Below are 18,549 nucleotides of genomic sequence, written 5' to 3' on the forward strand. Positions count from 1 at the left end.
GTTGGTTTCCTTTGTAATACTGTTCATTTGCGTTTCCTTTTATGCACTAAAAACCTTATGCTGAGAGAAGTCCATAAAACGTCAATAAACTTCCAAAAGAATTCATGACAAAAAAAGAAGAAGAAGAAGAAAGAAAGAAAAGAAATTAAGAATCCCTACTGGGGGTTGGCAGAGCCACCAGAGGAGAGGAACCTGGGTACCTGAACAGCTACAAGAAGCAGAGTCCCCTTCCCGCCCACCTCCACAGGCTTATGGTGGGCTGGGATAGGAGCTTGGAATAAACTCTTACTGTGTTAAGCCGCTGAGATTTTGGAGTTGCGTTATCTGGCCTGCACATCCTAGCATGGTGTCTAATGATAGAAGGACACGTTTATACCCATCAAAGAAAGCCTACTAGAAAGAGAGACTACGATGAGGATGGTGAAGTTTAGCCAGGCTGGTATAAAAAGACAAGAGTGATTCTGAAGACTGTAACCCGTCTCATGGATGGCCTCAGCTGGGCCTCGCTGTTCTGGAGTCCCTCCTTGCCTAGGCTCCACCATCTCCCCCATGCTGACTCTTGGGCTCCTAGTCTCTTCCTAGAGGCCAACATTTTGCCTCGCCTAGGCTTCTTCTAGGTTCTCTGAGGGCTGGCTATTACTCAGTGTTGACCTCTGCTGCCTTTGAGCACTGGCCTCTGTCTCTCCTTGGCCCAGGTTGGTCTTCTGGCTTGACTCCCATGCAGGACCCAGAGGGCCTCCTGCCCAGCATCGTCTGATGCTAGAGTTAACCCAGTCACCCTTGGTTGAGTGAATATCTAAGGGTTAGTCTAGTTTGACTAGTTTGAATTATTTTTCCTTTCCCATAATTTCTTCAAACTGATTAAGTTACAAGAATATCCATATTTATCCTGTCAGCTGTTCATTTTACCAATCATATATTACATGAAAGAAAAAAACCTATTTGTAAAGCACCTTGCTATGCATCAACCAGTGTGTTAAAACACTTTTGCATTTCATTTAATCATTGCCAAAATGCTCCTTTGAGGGAGGTATTTTAACTGCACATTCCCAGAAGGAAAAAAAAAATGAGGCTCTGTATTAAGTTATTGCCTAAGGTCACCCTGCTAGAAGTGGATGGAGCAGGGAATCTGAACTAGGTTTATCTCATCCCAAAGCCCATTCCCTTTTTACTGCACAATGCTGGCTCTGACCACCCCATTCTGGTACAATTATTCAGACAAGCATATAGATTTCTAGATGAGCCTGGGCAAAATAGAAAGTGCGAATGTACAGGATCTATCCTGAGTATCAGAGTATTTCATATTTCTCTTGATAATTTGAGTCATGGAACAGACATGTGTCCATCATTTGCCAGTGACGTTAAGGTCATTAGTTGAGCAGCAGTAAAATATAGTCATGGTAAAATTTAGTAAGGACAAAACTTCAGAAGGAAAAATACAAATGCATACTTCAGAGGGCTAATTCTGCAAAAGTTTAAAGTATTCTCAGGTTCTTAGTGACTCAGCAGAACAATGTAATGATACATTTTGATGCTGGTGATAGTGCTGAATATTATGATGCTGTTTTTTTAAAGTATGACTCCAGGAGTTATTAGCAAAGGCATGGCATGGAGAAACCATGATGTAATCTTTACACTCTGTTCCACTTTGGCCAGGACTTCATTGAATTATGTGGCCATTTTGGAGCTATTCGTTGCAAGTGATATGTGAAGATCTTGGGCGTGTTCCAGGGACAAAGCACTAAAAATTATTAGCTTGGGATAGAGAGCCTTAGTAACAAAGCTCAGGGGATCAGGTTTATTGAGAAGCAGAAGAGATCAGTGATCAGGATGAAAAATCAGGAATTTCTGTCACTGTAGTAGTATTTTTGTAAGTGTACACCAAAACTTTATGCATCTGCATCACCAGAGGTGCATGTAAGAAATGCAGATCTTGGGAAAATCCCAAACCTACTAAACCAAATTCCCGTCAGGGAAGGGGAAAGCCCCCCAAGGATTATACACACCAAAGTCGAGAATCTTTGCACCACTGGTTCTCAGCCTTAGCTGTATGTTAGAATTACCTGGAGACCAACCTCAGAGATTCCGATGCATTGGTCTCGGATGACTCCAAGACAACAGACTTAAAAACTCCCTAGGTGATTCTAATATACACCCAAGGTTGAGAACCTCTGCTTTGTGCTAAAATATAGCATGCAAATGCCAGAAAGCAACAGTTCAGCTTCCACTGAATAGTTGAGAAATGGGTTTATGAAGTTTGTGAAACACTTTAATTAGGCTTTCTATTATTTTTATTTTTGGAGGAGGTACTGGGGATTGAACCCAGGACCTTGTGCATGCTAAGCATGTGCTCCACCACTTGAGCTATACCTTCCCCCACTGTGAAACACTTTAGTTAGATAATTCCATAATATTTATTCTGAGTCATCTCCCCAAGGTGAATGCATTTTATGTTTATAAATGATTCGTCTGCCTGCTTAATCAGGATCTGAGACTCAAAGTCATTGTGAACAAAATTATTTTCTGGGTTCTGGAGATTTCACTCTCCCTTTCATTCTAGTTTTTCTCATACGGTGGCTGTGAGGTATGACAAAGAAAAATATAGGGAGCTTATTTGAAAGATTTTATCTTTTTTTCAATTGAAAATTTTTTTTTTGTTGGGGGAGGTAATTAGGTTGATTTATTTAATGGAGGTACTGGGGATTGAACTCAGAACCTCATGCATGCTTGGTAGGCACCATACCCTGAGCTATACCCTCCACCCCTATAGAATGCTTTGAAACAATGCTGTATGTCGGAGCCGCTTGGTCCTCACTGTGGTCTTCCTCTTCTCAGTGGTCCTGCATCATCGTCAACTCCAGGTACCAGATCTGGTCCTCAGTGTTGAAGACGATAAGTGCAAGTTTATTTGAAGACACTTTGGACGAGGCCCGAGAGAACAGGTGCTTTCCCAGTTGGAGAAATATCCTGGTAGTCATCAGGTACAGCAGGCAACTCTTCCATATCAGAAGAGGGGCAAGTACTGCTGCTGATACTAGCCGTTTGTGCCTTAGATTAAACTGGAGTGCATTACCAGGGATTTTGCTTTCTAGACCTGATCTGATTATATAATGACATTAATTGGCCCCTGAAGGTACTTCATTGAATTTCTGGTAGAAGCTCTTCCCTTACACTCTTAAAATTATATTTTAGATAACTGTCTTCTTTCTCTATAGATGTATAATTTTGCACATTATCTTTTTTTAAATCATGGTAAAATACACCTAACATAAAGTGCACTATCTTAGCCATTTTTAAGTGTACAGATCAATAGCATTAAGTACATTCGCATTGTGCAACCAACCTCCAGAATTCTTTGCATCTTGCAAAAGTGAAACTCTACCCGTTGAACAACATCCCACTCTCCCGCTCTTTTGAATGTCAGATTTACCAGTTTAACCCACTCTTTTAAAAGTTTCCTAAACTTCATTAGTCTACAAAGTTTTGTTTGGTGTTAGCCACATTTGCTGATCCCATCTTATTAAATCAAAACATTTTCTTTCTCCTTTATGGGTTCACATAACACTGAGCTAAGACACCATACACTCCAAAAGCAAATACATTCTGGTTTTTCTTTAAGTAAAATGTTGTCCATTTAAAAAAGGGTGAAAATAGAATACTATAAACTGACTTTCTCTTGAGAGAAAATCTAAAATTTTGATAATACCAGCGCTAGAGAAATAGTAACTCTCAAAGATTGGTGAGAGAGAAAATTGAACAAATTAGATGATCTCTAACAAAAGTAAAAATGTAGATGTCTTTTCACCAGCTATCTTTACAGATATAATCACAAAAATAAAAACATCTTAAATGTTAATCAATAGAAGAGTGTACTTAACAGTGTACTTACTATATAATGAACTATTTCTTATACAACTGTTAAAAATAAAATGATAGCTCTGTGTGTGCTGATATGGGAAAATCTGCAAATATATTATTAAATACAAAATTCAAAGTATAATGGAATGACATGACCCTTTTGTGAAAAATATTAATTATACACTCACATATATATATACACACACATATACATATATATTTTGGTGTCTAGGTATATATTCCCTTTCCTGGAAGGATAAACAATTGTTAACAATTGCTCTTTTGGGAAAATAGGCTGGTGGTTGGGCAGGGGTGTGGGAGGGGAGGAATGCATCTATTTTTCATTTACTCCTCTTGGTACTATTTGATTTTTTAAAACATGGGCTTGTATTACTTTAAAAAATTTTTTTTAAATGTCAGCAGAGTTATCCAGTCAATGAGATTATGAAACATTTAATCTTAACTCTTTATCATTTTCTCTACATAAAGAAGTATATTAAAACAAATTCTGTTCATTTGAAAAGCAAAACAAAATGTGACAAAACATGACATTCTATTTCATACCTTAGCTATTTGGCCAAATAATTACTTTCATAATCAATTTCATGATCAGACAGCCTCCCATGGTTTATGTCTCTACAATAAAAAGCCAAATCAAACAAAAGCAGCCAACCAACCAGACAAAAACCTGGTTTATTTTCTTTTTGACAAGAGAATAAATGACATTTACTAAAAATACCCTCAGTTTTCTCCTTTGTGTTCTGCAAACAGTCTTTGTAGAAGCTTTGTAATTTTATCACATTTTTACGCTTTCATGCAGGATTCATCATTTTCTATAGATTTTTGCTTAGACAATTTTGCTCAAACATTCAGAGTATGACATCAGTGGATCCCTGAGGGTCTGAGACACTTGAAGATTGCCCTGCAGGAAGGTTGTCTTGTAATAAGATTGCCCCTTTTTCTTTATCCAGTTCTGGGAGTTAAACAAGTTGCAAGTAAAAATATTCTGCTTTTCTCAAATCAAAGAGACATAGTCTTAATATCCATACCTTAACACTCAGTGCAGTAGGACAAAAAAGTCTTCCTCCCTCTGGAAAGAAGCTCAGGATTTCCAGATATATCATGCATCAAAACTTGCGTAAGAAAATGTTTCCTTTTTCCTGTTGTGAATGGGACATGTGATCTTGATTTTCTGGTTGTTGGAGTTAGCATAATGTTTGTCTCTAGGCATGAGTAAACGTACTGAGCAGCTATACAAATCAAAGCTGTGATGTAAATCAACAAATAATTTTCGCTGTTGTAACAAATCAGTTCTTAATGACTCTTTAAAAGAAGGTATTTTTGTTTAAAATGGATCACTCTGAAAGTTAATAAACAATAAACCCCAAATCACTTTTAGTTACCAGAATATTAGAGTTACAAAAAAGTCCAGGCTACTTTGTATAATTTTAAAAGATGTTCCTCATTGAACTCACCCTCCTATGTCCCAGCATAAAAATGCAGAATGTACTTATTTAGAATTGAGTAATACTCATTGGAAAATAAGTTTCTGGCAAATGTACGAACTATGTGTGGTTCCCATAGAATTAAACAAAAATAGATCTTGTTCAAAATAACAATAAAAATCCCATGGGACTGACTAATAAAAGATGGCTGGCACAATTTGAATTCCATGACAAGAGCTAACGTAGAAGTTTAAAAAGTGGTAACAGAAGTTCATTTATCATTCTTTGTAGCTATAACAGGCATCTTAGAACTGTCCTGTTGACCATGGCTTTGGAGAAGATTTCAGGCTACTGGCCACAATGGAAAAAACAAAGCTTGCTGCTTCTGTATTTTGGGATTTCAACAAACCAATAGTGAACTGTACAGACACTACAGACCTCAGGCGTTGTGCTGATTACAGAAGAATCATACCTTAAATGCCACTTCTTTCTTTTTTAATTTTTTTATTGAGTTATAGTCGGTTTACAATGTTGTGTCAATTTCTGGTGTGCAGCACAATGCTTCAGTCATACATGAATATACATATATTCATTTTCCTATTCTTTTTCACCATGAGCTACTACAAGATCTTGAATATAGTTCCCTGTGTAAATACCACTTCTTGTTTATATGCGCTAGTGTTTCTAAAATGTTACTCTATTGACCAGAGGTTTTTCTTGCTATTAGATTCTAAAATAAGAATAATGTGATCAAAATATATTGTTCCTTAGGTATTGTCACATAAGGATGACAATTATCATGTCAGATTTTCAGTTCACTGTGCTTACTATAAATACAGCATAGTCCCAAACCACTTCCACTCTCCTATAATTTTTACTGTATTTAATAATAGCAATTGACTTATAACCATAGTTGAGTGGTTGTGTAATTTTTATATATTTGTAAGAATTTTCTCATAATATACTTAGTAATCAGGAAGAAATCCTTTATTCAGAATATGTGTCTCAGAAACTATAGTCATTTAAAATACAGTAATGATTCCAGTGTGCCCATTTTGTTCTCTGGGAAGAGTCTTCTAAAAGATATTAGAAGGAAAAGATTCCAGTAAGGAAAGCATAAAATGCAAACCATTTGTGTGTGTGTAAGTGTTAGTTAGCTAGTTTGCCCCTAGAATCATCTGAATGGGGTTATTCCCCACTCTGCAATCCTTTCTAAAGAAAAGAAAAAAATCCCTGCTGGCCACTCTTGGTAGGTCAGGTGACCAGGATCATACAAGCCCCAGGAGACTGGAGCAGAGTTTTCCCCCAGACCTCACACCTGCTGGTGCACAGGGCTTCTATCTTCCCTCCTCAGTGGTCTTTGCGTGGCCATGGTGGTACCACAGGGGCATGGCTGGTATCAGAAAAACTCTCTCTCAAAATCGTTTGGACACGTTGTTTTTAGAATGGTGTGAGGTGTATGGTGGCAGACTGGAAAGAATATGGATTTTGATATTAGACCTGAACTGAATATCTTGGTTCTATCTTTTCCATCTGTGTCATCTTGCACGAATCATTTATCTGTCTAAGTCTCAATTTCTACATCTGTAAGACAGGGATAATAATGGTTTTATAGATTTTTGGAAAGGAATAAGTATGATTGCATTTTAGTGTGTCTGAAATATAAAAATACAAAAATATAGCTGCTGTAGAGTCACTTAGACCCAATCCTTGTGGCAGTGCCAGGCAAGACATGAGGAAGTGTCTCCTCCATGGTAGTGGGAATCCACAGGGGTTTGCCTTGCTAAAGGCAGAAACAACTGGGTAGAACAGACAATATTCTCCTGGCCACCCCAAATTCCTTCTCACCAGGCTAGCTGATGCTTGACATTTTACAGGTAAAGTTTCATTCCTTAGTTCCGTAATGAGAATACCACTGAGAAAGAAAACACATCAGACCTTTGTTTGTTATTTTCTCTTTCTGCCTCTTTGGAGATAGGAATTAATCAAATCCTTTCTTGAGAACAGTGTAATAGAAAATAAGGGCCATTTGGGTAAGGAGAAAACAGAGAAACAGACTAGTCAGCTTCTCTTGAGCCATGTGAAATAGTTGGGTCCCTCTGTCCTATTCTTGTGATAGGGTAGAACAAATCTGACTCCATATTAGATCTGTTCCTTTTGCTCTAACCCTGTGCTGTTTCCAGGGCTTAGTCTTGCTGGTTCTGCACCTTTTATGAAAGAAAGTTGCCTAGAGCCTAGAATACACAAAGTAGTCTATTCTTAAGGCTCTGACCTTTAAGGGTATTTAGACTTTTCCTTTCACATAGAGATTAAAAGTTGCAGAATAGAAAATAACATTTATCTTGTTGGAGGTTTACAGGGACATCATGACCTGACCCACATGGACAGCTACACGAACAAAGGATTCCCACACGAAGAAGTTTGCAACAACCAACCACACACCCCCTCCCTTTTTTATTATAAAAGGAACCTGAATTCTGACTTGGGGAAGATGGTTCTCCAGGACATTAGTCTGCCATCTTCACAATCTGCCAGCTTTCCAAATAAGGTGGTTATTCCTTGCCCCAACACCTCATCTCTCGTTTTGTTGGCCTGTCGTGCAGTGAGGAGAATAAGTTTGGACTTGGTAACATTCTCACCATTAACCAGTAAAGAACCCTAAAACTAGTCCTTTAAAGGAATTGTGTTAGCTAGACTTGGAGATGAAATGTCATTCCCTGCAAGTCCTCTATAACTAAGTTGTCTTTTGCTCAAGATTCTGATATAATGACTCACATCCTAGAGGCTTTGGAAAGATATCCCTGTGAGATACTCTGAATTCTTAGTGTGGTCATTATTTCTGAAACATGAATGCTAGTCTTTTTTGCTAGAAACACTGGAGAATAGAAACCAGTTCATCTTCATCACACTCAGCTGTTCTTAAGAAACTGTTGGCTGTTAAATCCTTTAGTGCTTCTGTTTTCCCCTCTTACTGGTAGATCCCTTTCTTCAAGGCCCAGGACTCAGGCTGGCTTACTTCCTCTGCCTTTTTCAGGGAAACTGCAGCAGGAGCTACAGTGGCAGTAGCTTTGATAGCCCTTCCTATCTCTGGTCCTCTTTTCCCTAATTCTAAACTTGGATGTGGTCACCCTCTTTTTTTCAGACACACCTATGGGAACATGACAGCTCAGCTCAGACTGTTGTTTTGCTGTAATGCAAAACTACATTGTAAGCATTGCAATAATTCTATAGGATTTGAAATGATCATATTTTTATCTCACATATAATACCTCACATATTATGGATATGTGAGAAAGGTCGTCAAAATGAAGGTGATACCTGCTTTTTTAAAAAAAAAATCCCTGTAGAGTGACCACAGTTAACAATACTGTATTGTATATTTGAGTTGCTAAAGGGTAGATCTTAAATGTTCTCACCACAAAAAAAAAAAGTTAGAAAGTAGGGGGAGGGCGAATTAGAAAAAGGTAGTCAAAAGGTACAAACTTCCAGTTATAAGATAAATAAGTCCTGGGGATGTAACATACACTCCTGTAAGGTACATAGGAAAGTTGGTAAAAGGGTTGATCCTAAAACCTCTTAGCACGAGGAAAAAACTTTTTTTGGTGGGGAAAGTAACTATGTGAGAAGATAGGTGTTAACTAAACTTACTGTGGTAATTATTTCACAGTGTATGTATGTCAAGTCATCATGCTATGCACTTTTAAACTTATATAATGTTGTACATCAATCATATCTTGATAAAGCTGGAAAAAATCCCTGTTTATTCATTGTCAGGAGTAAATAGTAATAATAATTCAGTTTATACTTGAATGGTGGTCTACATGAGATGTTCTGGGGTATAGTCTTTGGCTAATATATTTTTCTCATTTTGTCCAATACTTGTATATAAACTAAGTGAACATGGTTCACAGGCTAGCTGGAGCCTTTTGTCTAGCATTCAACCATGAGCCTAGAACTGACCTCCATTTTCCAGGGAATCAAAGAACAATACTGAACACTGTGTAGCCTAAGAGCTTCACCTCACCATGGGAAACTTGGCGAAGGCGCCCATGCAACTCCTGTGCAGTTTTCTTCAAGCTCCTTCTCTCAATTTGCTTCCCCTTGACTCCTGGTGAGCCTTCTCCCTTAGTCACCCGGTTTATTCTACCTTGGCTCTCTAGAAATAAAGTCACTTTATGACCCCACTATCTCTGGAAACTCTAAGTACTTTAGAGACATTTTCTCATTCAACCTGCAACACTCCTAATAGACCCAGGTGAAACATAGTTCCATTATTGCAGCAAAGAAAATTAGGTGCACATAGTCTAAAATGTTTGCACATGGTAAACTGATAAAGCTTCTGAGACAAGGAATCAAAGCCTAAGCCATTCAAGTGTGATTGCCTCATTTCTTTAGAATCTATGAGTTTTGGGCTGTGTCATCATTGTGAAAGTATAAAGGAGGCAGTGTGCATCAAAAATGAGGATAAATGCTACTCTGTAAATGGGGAAAAAACCTTCCTTTCTGATAGACTTCAACAAGCAAGAGATTGTCACAATTAGAATCAGCTATCTTTTCCAAATTTAGGTGACCTTTTTGAATTGGAGCAATTGAAGTCTAATTAAACACAAAGAAGTTAAAGTTTCACCGGAGTCAATTTCTAAATTCCAAAATTACTTCAGTTCCAAGGCTCTGATTACTTTTAACTGAAAAATAATTAATCGACAATTTTTTAATGTTGGATATACACACTCAAGTATTTGATATAGTCTTATAAAGAGTGGATGCAGTGATTTTATTAGCTACTTTTAGATGTCAAAGAAGTATAAGACTCGAAGAATAAAGTCACTGATAATGAATGCTGCAACCAACTCTATGTGGTAGAATGAGTCACCCAATTAGATAGGGAGATTAAAATGTTCGCTACCAGATTGTACCTTTCATTTGTGACAGGGGAGCGGTGGGACATCAATAATGGGCTTTATAGCCAAGATGAACTTAAGGAACTCCGCAGAGAGGATTAGCATAAAGAGAAGATCTGGAAAGGATCCAGTGTATTCTTTCCTCTGACCTGATAGAAGCAAATGAGAGTCTCCACAATTCCTCACATTATGGAAGGGTTAGGCATTTAAAAACAATAGTAACAATTCTTACCCTTAGATGGGACTTAAAGTGTTTTCAAAATTCTATCATAGCCTTTTTCCTTTTGTCTTCAGGCAACCCATTAGCTCTATTTACCAAATGCAGACACAACTCAGTCTCTCTGAAATCCAGGCTGCAACCACTCTTTAATACCATGTTGAGATGCAATCCAGAGTTGGGGGTGGATCGAAGAAAACATCTGTGCCCCACCCCAGGCTGAGAGCAGAGCTCAGCCAGACACAAGGATCATTAGCCTGTGGTTCTCACAGGGCTGGATTATCTACTGGACCTCTGGGTTAGGATTAAAGACAGAGGCTTCTGTGCCCTCCTGCCCCCAAGCCCCTCCGTTATAGGCTGAGTTGAGTCACTGGGTCAGGTTAAACAGGATATGCACTGTTGTGAAATAGACCGTGTGAGGTATCCCAACATTCCAGCTTCACAGAATACATGCAGTCAAGGCCACTGCAGAGCATGCATGTAATAGCGATCATTGTACCATATCGGATCAGTTGCAGTATACAGAACCCATTATGAGGTCCACCAAGAAAACTTTACATTTCTAACTCTAAAATACCCAATAAGGATTAGTTTTCTACTCCTGTCCTAAATTAAGTTAAAACATTTCTACATTTTCCAAGAAACAAAGAAAGCATGAATCCATTTTTTAGATCAAAAGATACCAAGGTAACTGCTGGCAGTGTGCTTCAGAGAAGTGTATCTCCATTTTGAAGTTGAACCAGAATTCACATCTTACCTTCATAAAAATAGTTTTGTTTTGTTTTTTACCAAAACTATAGTTTAAATTTTCTTAAGAAAATTCCTAGGTTTTGGTTGCCGTGGTAAAATGTGAAACCTAAATATCTATTGGAAAGACCAGCTTGCTTTGTTACTTTGGATAGTGTCACATCTTCCAAATGCTCCATAGGAAGTGGCTCCCTACTTTATGTACAGCTGGAGATTTCTGCCTGTCACTGTAGCATTTTTTGTGTGTGTGTTATAATTTCAGAACATTTTGAAATACTATTATTACCCCCGTATTTTTACAAAAAGGAAACTGAAGCATAAAAAGACTGCTCAGCAATTCGAGTCAGTTTAGAGCAGCGGTTGTCAAAATGTGGGCAGAGGGTCCCTGCAAGACCCCAAGACCTTTCAGAGGGTCTGCCAGGTCCCTCCTTTTCCAACCACGAATCTGTATGAGGTGGGATTTTTCTTCAGATATTTCAGCCAGAATGATAGATGGCAATAATGTCAATGTCGAAGCAGATTAGAGAATCCAGTTGCCTTTTGTTAGCCTGGACAGTAAAGAAATTTACAAAATGTTAAACAGTGCCATTCTTCTCACTGAATTTTTTTTGGCTTTGCGAAATATAGTTATGTGTCATAAAATATGTTATTTACATTAATATATAATAGGTTCCTTAATGTTACTTTAAAATGAAACACTTAAAAAAATTTCTCTGTTTTAATTTCTGATTTGGTAAATAGTAATAGATATAGTTCACATAGACAAAAGCTCTTCGGGGTCCTCAATGAATTTTGAAAGGGATCTTAGTACTAAAATGTTTAAGATCTGCTGAAGGAGAGAATAAATCCCCATTAAAAGAGAAAGTCAAATCCCATTATCAAACGAGAACAAGAAGGATGGATTTGAAATTGAAATGAAGAGGTCAATGTGGTCGTTAAAGGAAGAAGGAAGTCAGAGAGGGAAAAAAAAGATATTTTCAGTAAGGTTAAGAAAAAATAATGTTTCAGGCAAAAGATCCATCTCCTGGATCAAAAGGACAAAGAATACGGAAAAACAAAATTCAGGCAATGGCCCTCTCCTTTTGAGAGTTACATGGGAATTTGCATTTGAAGGGGAATTTGGGTGTATTTGAGCTGGTGGGCTGATAGCAGCATCACTTGGGAGGAAACAAGGGAGTGCTGTCAGCAATGGAAATACTGTGGATGGATCAAGATATTTGTAGGTCTAAGATTTGTTAGCTAAATGAACATGAGATCTCAGGTTGATACATGAATTGATTTTAATTAAATGACAAGTCAGGACACAACTTACACGTTTAGCAGTTGTGAATTGGTTCAATAAATGAATACATCTTTATGACGGCATAGTCGGCCAGTTATATTCTGGAAGAATATTTAAGGGCTTGGGAAAAGGTTCACAAATCAAAAGGCATGTGACAAAACAATATTTGGAAAAATATAAGTACAGAAAAAAGATAGGAAGGCTATAAACCAAAAGTGTTAATATCATCTCTAAAGGATGATACTATGAGTAGTTATCATTACCTTTTTTGTGTATTTTATTGTATATTTTCCCAAAATAATGATAACAACAATAATAATAGTACAAGAAAATTTGTTCTGGTAGAACGCTGCCTAACATTCTTGTTTTCTTCAGTGGGTCCCAAGTTGGAGCCCTCTCTACCCAAACAAGCCACACCCATTGACTCCTCCCTGGTTTTAATCAACAGCCCAAGGAAGTCAGTCTTTTCCTTCCCCTTCCTCCCTTCCCCAAGGGCCCCAGAGCACTCTGTACTGGTTTTGAATTCAGCAGCTCCAGCCTGTGCTAATTGATTTTATTCTGCGAACTTAGAATTAGATAGTTTGGAGCAGAATAATGAACCCTCCCTGAAGTAATGAGTGCAAATTAATGTGAAGTAGATCCCCAGGATTTCCTGTAAGAATCTTTTATTACAGTGACAGTTCGGAGTTTTTACAAGTACTTGTCATAAATAATTTACTGCCTCCGGTGGCATGCTAGATACCTTACGTGACTGTTACTATGGGAACATCAATGTCTGTATACAGTTTAATTCTTTTCCCAGGAGCTGAAATAAAAGTCAGCATTATCTTAATGTTACAGATGTGAGGATTTAGGCATTCAAAAACTAAGTAGCTGGCCCAGATCCAACCACAAATCAGAGGAAGAAGAGCTGAAACTGGTCTGCTGCACCCAAGCCAGGACACTTGCGCTAGAGCTGGAAGCCTCTTTAAATTGCGTGCACCGCGAGCTTGGCTTGGCCCAGACTCTTCGATGCCAGGGTGATACTAAGACAGCCTAGCACAAGCTCAGCGTGGGTGCCAACAGTCTTGTTACCTGGAAGCAGCTTCCAGGAAGCAGAGGGTGCAGCTCCAAGGCTCTGCATTACCCTTCAGGGTGAGAGGAAGCAAACCAAGGCCCTGAGTCAGTGATCCTTGCTTTGCCCAAGGAGGAGAAGCCAAGGCAGGCAGGAGGGGAAGGAAATGTATGCGTGCATGAAAGAGAGAGAGCGCTGAGACACATTTAGATGAGTGAAAGGAGGGCTGTTTCATCTCAAATAAATAAGGCACAAGGAAGAAAGGCAGAGCGTATTTAGATGGAAACACTAAGGTATTTTTAAGGAACAATCGTCAAAGGGCAGGAGTGACAGCAGAGTAACTTCTCTTCTGTCTTCCCCATTGTCATTGGGCATGATGGCCCTTCTCCAGGTCATCTTCTAATTCTCTGTTTTGGGTACAGAGGGAAAAAAAGGAAAAATTCCAGAAAAACTAGATAGAAAAGGTCCACATTTTATGTGGAGGTTTTAGTCTAGGAAAACAAAGTTACAGTTAAATGACTTTAAAAAGAGGATTATTTTCTTACAAAATTGAAACAGAGAATCTACCCTCCCACTACCCGCTAGTTTTTATATCCTTTAATGCTATTTAACAATCATAGTAAATAATACTTTTTGTATTATATAAATAGCAAAACATTCATTAAAGAGAGTCTAAATGTTTATGCCATGAATCTGTTTACACTGGTCTTGATGAAAGAGTTATATAGGTCACTCTAAACTAGGGTCAGCAAATATTTTCTGTAAAAGGCCAGATGGTAAATATTTTAGGCTTCGCAGGCTACACAGGATCTCTTTAAAAATGTAAACATCATTCTTAGCTCAGCTGTAGAAAAACATAATTTGCTGCCCCTGCCCTAAATTATTGCAGCGAGCAGGAGGGCAGAAGGGACAGAGCATCTGTATCCACCTCCATCCCCTGCACAGACTTGGCCCATCTTGTTCACACTGTGTCTCCAGCCCCCGGAACAGTACCTGGTGCATATGACGCCTAAATCCACAATTGTTGATTCAGTAAACGATGGCTAGATGCAAATGGCTGGAGAGAAGTCACAGTTTGCGGAAAATCTTCAGGTCCTCCTCCCTTCGTGCTTCTTGGACAAAATGAAAAAATAATTTGGTGTTGATTCTTTTCTACTCTTAATCTTAGTGTTGAGAATCCACAGTAACAGGTCTTGGCTCTCTCCTGGCCAACGAGTCTTACCAATAAGGAAATGACTAAATGTTCTGACTTATAGCACAGTATGTTCTGCATGTAGGAGCATCTAAATGGAAAACAGTATTTAAAGGGAGTTAAAATGTAACGGGGACCTCTTTTACGTGCAAAGCATCCTGGAGAAAGGAACCCAGATATTTCCTGTGGAGTGGAGGGAAACGAACAGTTCCTGTTACACTAATGTGTTTAGCACATTATTTAATGTGATCCACATATGTCATTACAAGGTAGAAAATATTACATCTTATGGGTAGAAAACTAAGGCTGAGGGAGTTTGGATAATTTATTCAAGTTCCAAAAATTAGCAAGTAACAAACCAGGATTCCAAGGAGACCTGTCTCTTCCCAAACTTCAGGCTCTTTATATTATGCTGACTACGACAGAGGTTGTATTTCCAGCTCTATCAACAGTTTGCCTTGTGGCCCTTGAGATGATCTCTTCACCTCATTCATCGAACACAAGTATAAACAGCAATCCACCTCTCAGGGAGCTGAAAGAACTCACGAATGTTACAAAATACAGCACATAGCACTACCTTGCCCTCAATAAATATTTGCTGAATTCGAATTTTGCTGAACAGCTGAGTTGGCTGACACCCATGAAAAAGGAGAGACAAGTATGTGGAGGAAATGCCTGATTTTATCAGCCCTGAGAGGGAGAAGAGAAAGAAGTATGAAATGCAATTAAATGACTGTGTGGTTGGGGGTAGAAATTCAGCCAAAACAGGCTGCAAGGCAGAAGTCAGAGAGTAGAAGAAGTTGGATTTCTAGAACGAATATAAACGTTATGTCAACGATTTTCAAAGGATTTTTGCTTCTACTTTTGTTAGCATCAGAGCCTTCCTTCAGAAACCTTAAAGCCCAGTATAGAAAACAAATAACAGAGCTATTCTTAGTCCTGGTCTCCGATTTCCATGATGTCCCCTAAAGAACTTCCATGGAACCCCTCAGTCTAACTCGGGCATGGTTTGAAACTTCCGGCTTTTATGTCTGTCTCCCCTCAACACTCAGTCACCCGCAGTACGTACATATAATGAAAGGGCCGTTCTCTTTCTCCTAATAACAGTGTAGAGATCTACTCTGTAGAGTGTTCTCCCGTTGATGGTTGTCACATTCAGAGGTTGGGGTGACTTTAGGCGTGGTTTGATTCCAGCTGTAAACTGTGGGATCAAGAATATCTATCCCTGCATTTTTCTAGATTGCATTATCTGTGAAGACTCCATTCTCAAACAGGCGCTCTCTGCTTGTGGCAGAGATGGCCACCAGCAGTTTTCGTCCTCAGTCTCTACAATCTCAGGAAAGAGTGACATGCTTAAAAGCACAAGTCCTCTTAAGGGATTTGCTTGACTCATCATCAGTCACGTGCCCATCCTGATCTAACTACGACAGTTGTAGTGATTAAGGATACAGTTGGCCAGATCTGGTTCACATGCCCACTCTAGAGCCAGCAGGGAGGCCAGTTGTACCAGAACACAGGGTTGGAGAAGGATGACCAGGAAGGGTGATGCCCCAAAGTGATACTGAACATGGCAAAACATGTCTGCTTTACTGCTCAGAGATGTGATCACGATGGTATGTGAGCCCAAGACAGGGAGATCTGAAGACCAGTTTGACTAAAGTGCTGACACAAGAAAAAGGCAGAAGTAGAGTTCAGGAACAAAAAGGAAAAAGAAAAGATGGAAGAAGTGTCCTGTTGGTAGTGTGGACTTGTGCTTCCACAAGGAGAAGGAAAAAACTTTCAGTCCCTGGAGAGAAGGCGAGTAGGTCATGAAGCCATCCAAGGGACTATTTGTCATCGGGAGAAGATGAAAAGTAATCAACAAGGGCCTGCAGGAGGATTTTGTGTGGGAACTCAGATTATAAACTCACTGGGGAAGACTTCAAGAGGCATTTTTGCAAGGATTCAGTTGCCAAGGGTGAAAGAGCAAGACTTGAGCCTTACAAGTAGAGCAATTTCTTATTTATTTTGGACACAATGTCTAGAGAGAAAAAGTTTGAGCTGTTGGCTGGACACAAATAGCACTAAGCCAACCAAAGACAAAGACCATTTCCATGGTAGCAGAGAATCAAGGTTAGATGCTCAAGCTCTGGAATGAAAAAGATACAGGTTTAAATACTGATTTCTCCATTCATTGGTAATGTGACCTTGACAAGTTACTTGTTCTCCCTGGACCATGGCTTCCTCATCTGGAAAATGGGGGTGATGATAATAGTTTCTAGTTTGTGGGCTTTTATGATTTAGGATGAACAGAGATAACATTTGTAAAGGACTTTGTACAGTGCCCAGCACAAAGGTGTAGATAAATGTTGGTGTTCATGTTATTTAGAAACAACATGATTGGTACAATGTAGACATTATATGAGTGATATCAAAACATATAACTTACATCAACTGACTGAAAAACTGCATTGCCTCAGAGAAAAACAGTTGGAAGGAGAGGTAAAGGAGAGTAGCCCAGAATACCTGAGTATTTTACTTGAAAGAGAGATACGTCATTGCAGTGTATTTTTTCATTCGAGAAATTTTTTCTTAAAAGCCATTACGTGCCAGGCACTGTGTACAAGGTGCTAGGGATAGAAGGAAGATAAGACTTCCAGCCTCCAAGAATTCATGGTCTAGGACAGGAAAAAAAAACCCAACCCAGCATAAATGATATCAGAACAGCGTGATGAGAACTACCTCCGTAAGATTTGTTCAGAGTGTGCAATGGGAGCCGAGCAGTGAGCAGCCAGCTCCACCTGGACATCTTATGGCTCCAGAGGGCATTTGAATACAATCTGCTTCATACCTGCAGGTTGGAGGTAAAGAGGTCAGTAATACATAATCTTAAAAGGTCACGTGTGGAAACAAAATAGGCAAATGTTAATCATTGTTGAAGCTGGGTGATAGAGATTCTTTCTATTATTCTCCCTACTTTCATGTATCTTTGAAAATTTGCATTTTAAGACTTTCTTAAAATGGCAAATGAAATCTAATTTCTCAGAACCCCGAGGGAGGATATAGCTCACTGGTAGTGTGCGTGCGTAGCATGCAAGAGGTCTTGGGTTCAATCCCCAGCACTCCCATAAATAAATAAATAAATAAATTCTCAAAACCAAAAAAGAGCAGTGAGGTGAAGAAGCTCTTGGCAGCAGCCGTAACCAAGGACGTACAGATGCTTAAAGAGAACTGTGCCTCCCTTGATACGGACGGAGAAGTAAATAGAAGAAAGTAAGGGGTAGGGGCCTGAGAAAGACCACTTAAGGCAATGAGAACAAGGGAAGAAGAACAGAAATGGAAAGACAAATGGGAGCAAAAAAAGGGAAAATGAAAAAAAAAACTAGAAATTCTAAACACCCACTTACAGGAGAAAAAAATAAAAAGGAAAGAAGAAAGGAAAAAAAAAGAAAAAAAATGATCAAAGCAGACCGAGATTAAACTGAATGACAAAGGTTAAGGCAGAAGCAAAAAAATTATTGTCAGAGATGAAGAGATTAGGATCCAGCTCCAAAGGAGGAACAGGGAAAGATAAAACAGAAGGATGCCCCACGAGGAAACTGAGTATAGAGGGAGAGTAAGAGTTCAGCCAAGCTGTACAGCAGGATGTTGTGTAAAGTGATGCAGCTTAAATAAAATTTTCAGAGTGAGTTTGGGTAATTTGGGGAAAGATCCACACATACACCTCGACAAGTTCATTTCTTTCTTCCTTCCTTCCTTCATTCATTTCAACAAATGTCAACAAACTAATCTTGTTCTCTGACAATAAACTAGAAAGTATGATCGACATGTCGATCACAGAGCTTAGAGCCTAGCTACAAACAACTAAACAAGC

General features: G+C 38.9%; 1 long non-coding RNA gene across 4 annotated transcripts in view; it reads left to right on the plus strand.

Annotated features, from left to right (window-relative positions):
• The window catches only part of LOC140697452 (uncharacterized), a 55,515-nt gene that overhangs the window by 29,970 nt on the left and 6,996 nt on the right, over positions 1 to 18,549 (plus strand). For 3 of the 4 annotated variants that reach the window (XR_012074579.1, XR_012074577.1, XR_012074578.1), the window contains one exon: positions 2,836 to 2,942. The exons of the other annotated variant lie outside the window; for it this stretch is intronic. This is a non-coding gene — a long non-coding RNA (uncharacterized lncRNA). The remainder of the gene's footprint in view (positions 1 to 2,835; positions 2,943 to 18,549) is intronic. 4 annotated transcript variants of the gene reach the window in all.

This window comes from Vicugna pacos, chromosome 7, assembly GCF_048564905.1.
Source record: "Vicugna pacos chromosome 7, VicPac4, whole genome shotgun sequence".
NCBI classification, from domain to species: domain Eukaryota; kingdom Metazoa; phylum Chordata; class Mammalia; order Artiodactyla; family Camelidae; genus Vicugna; species Vicugna pacos.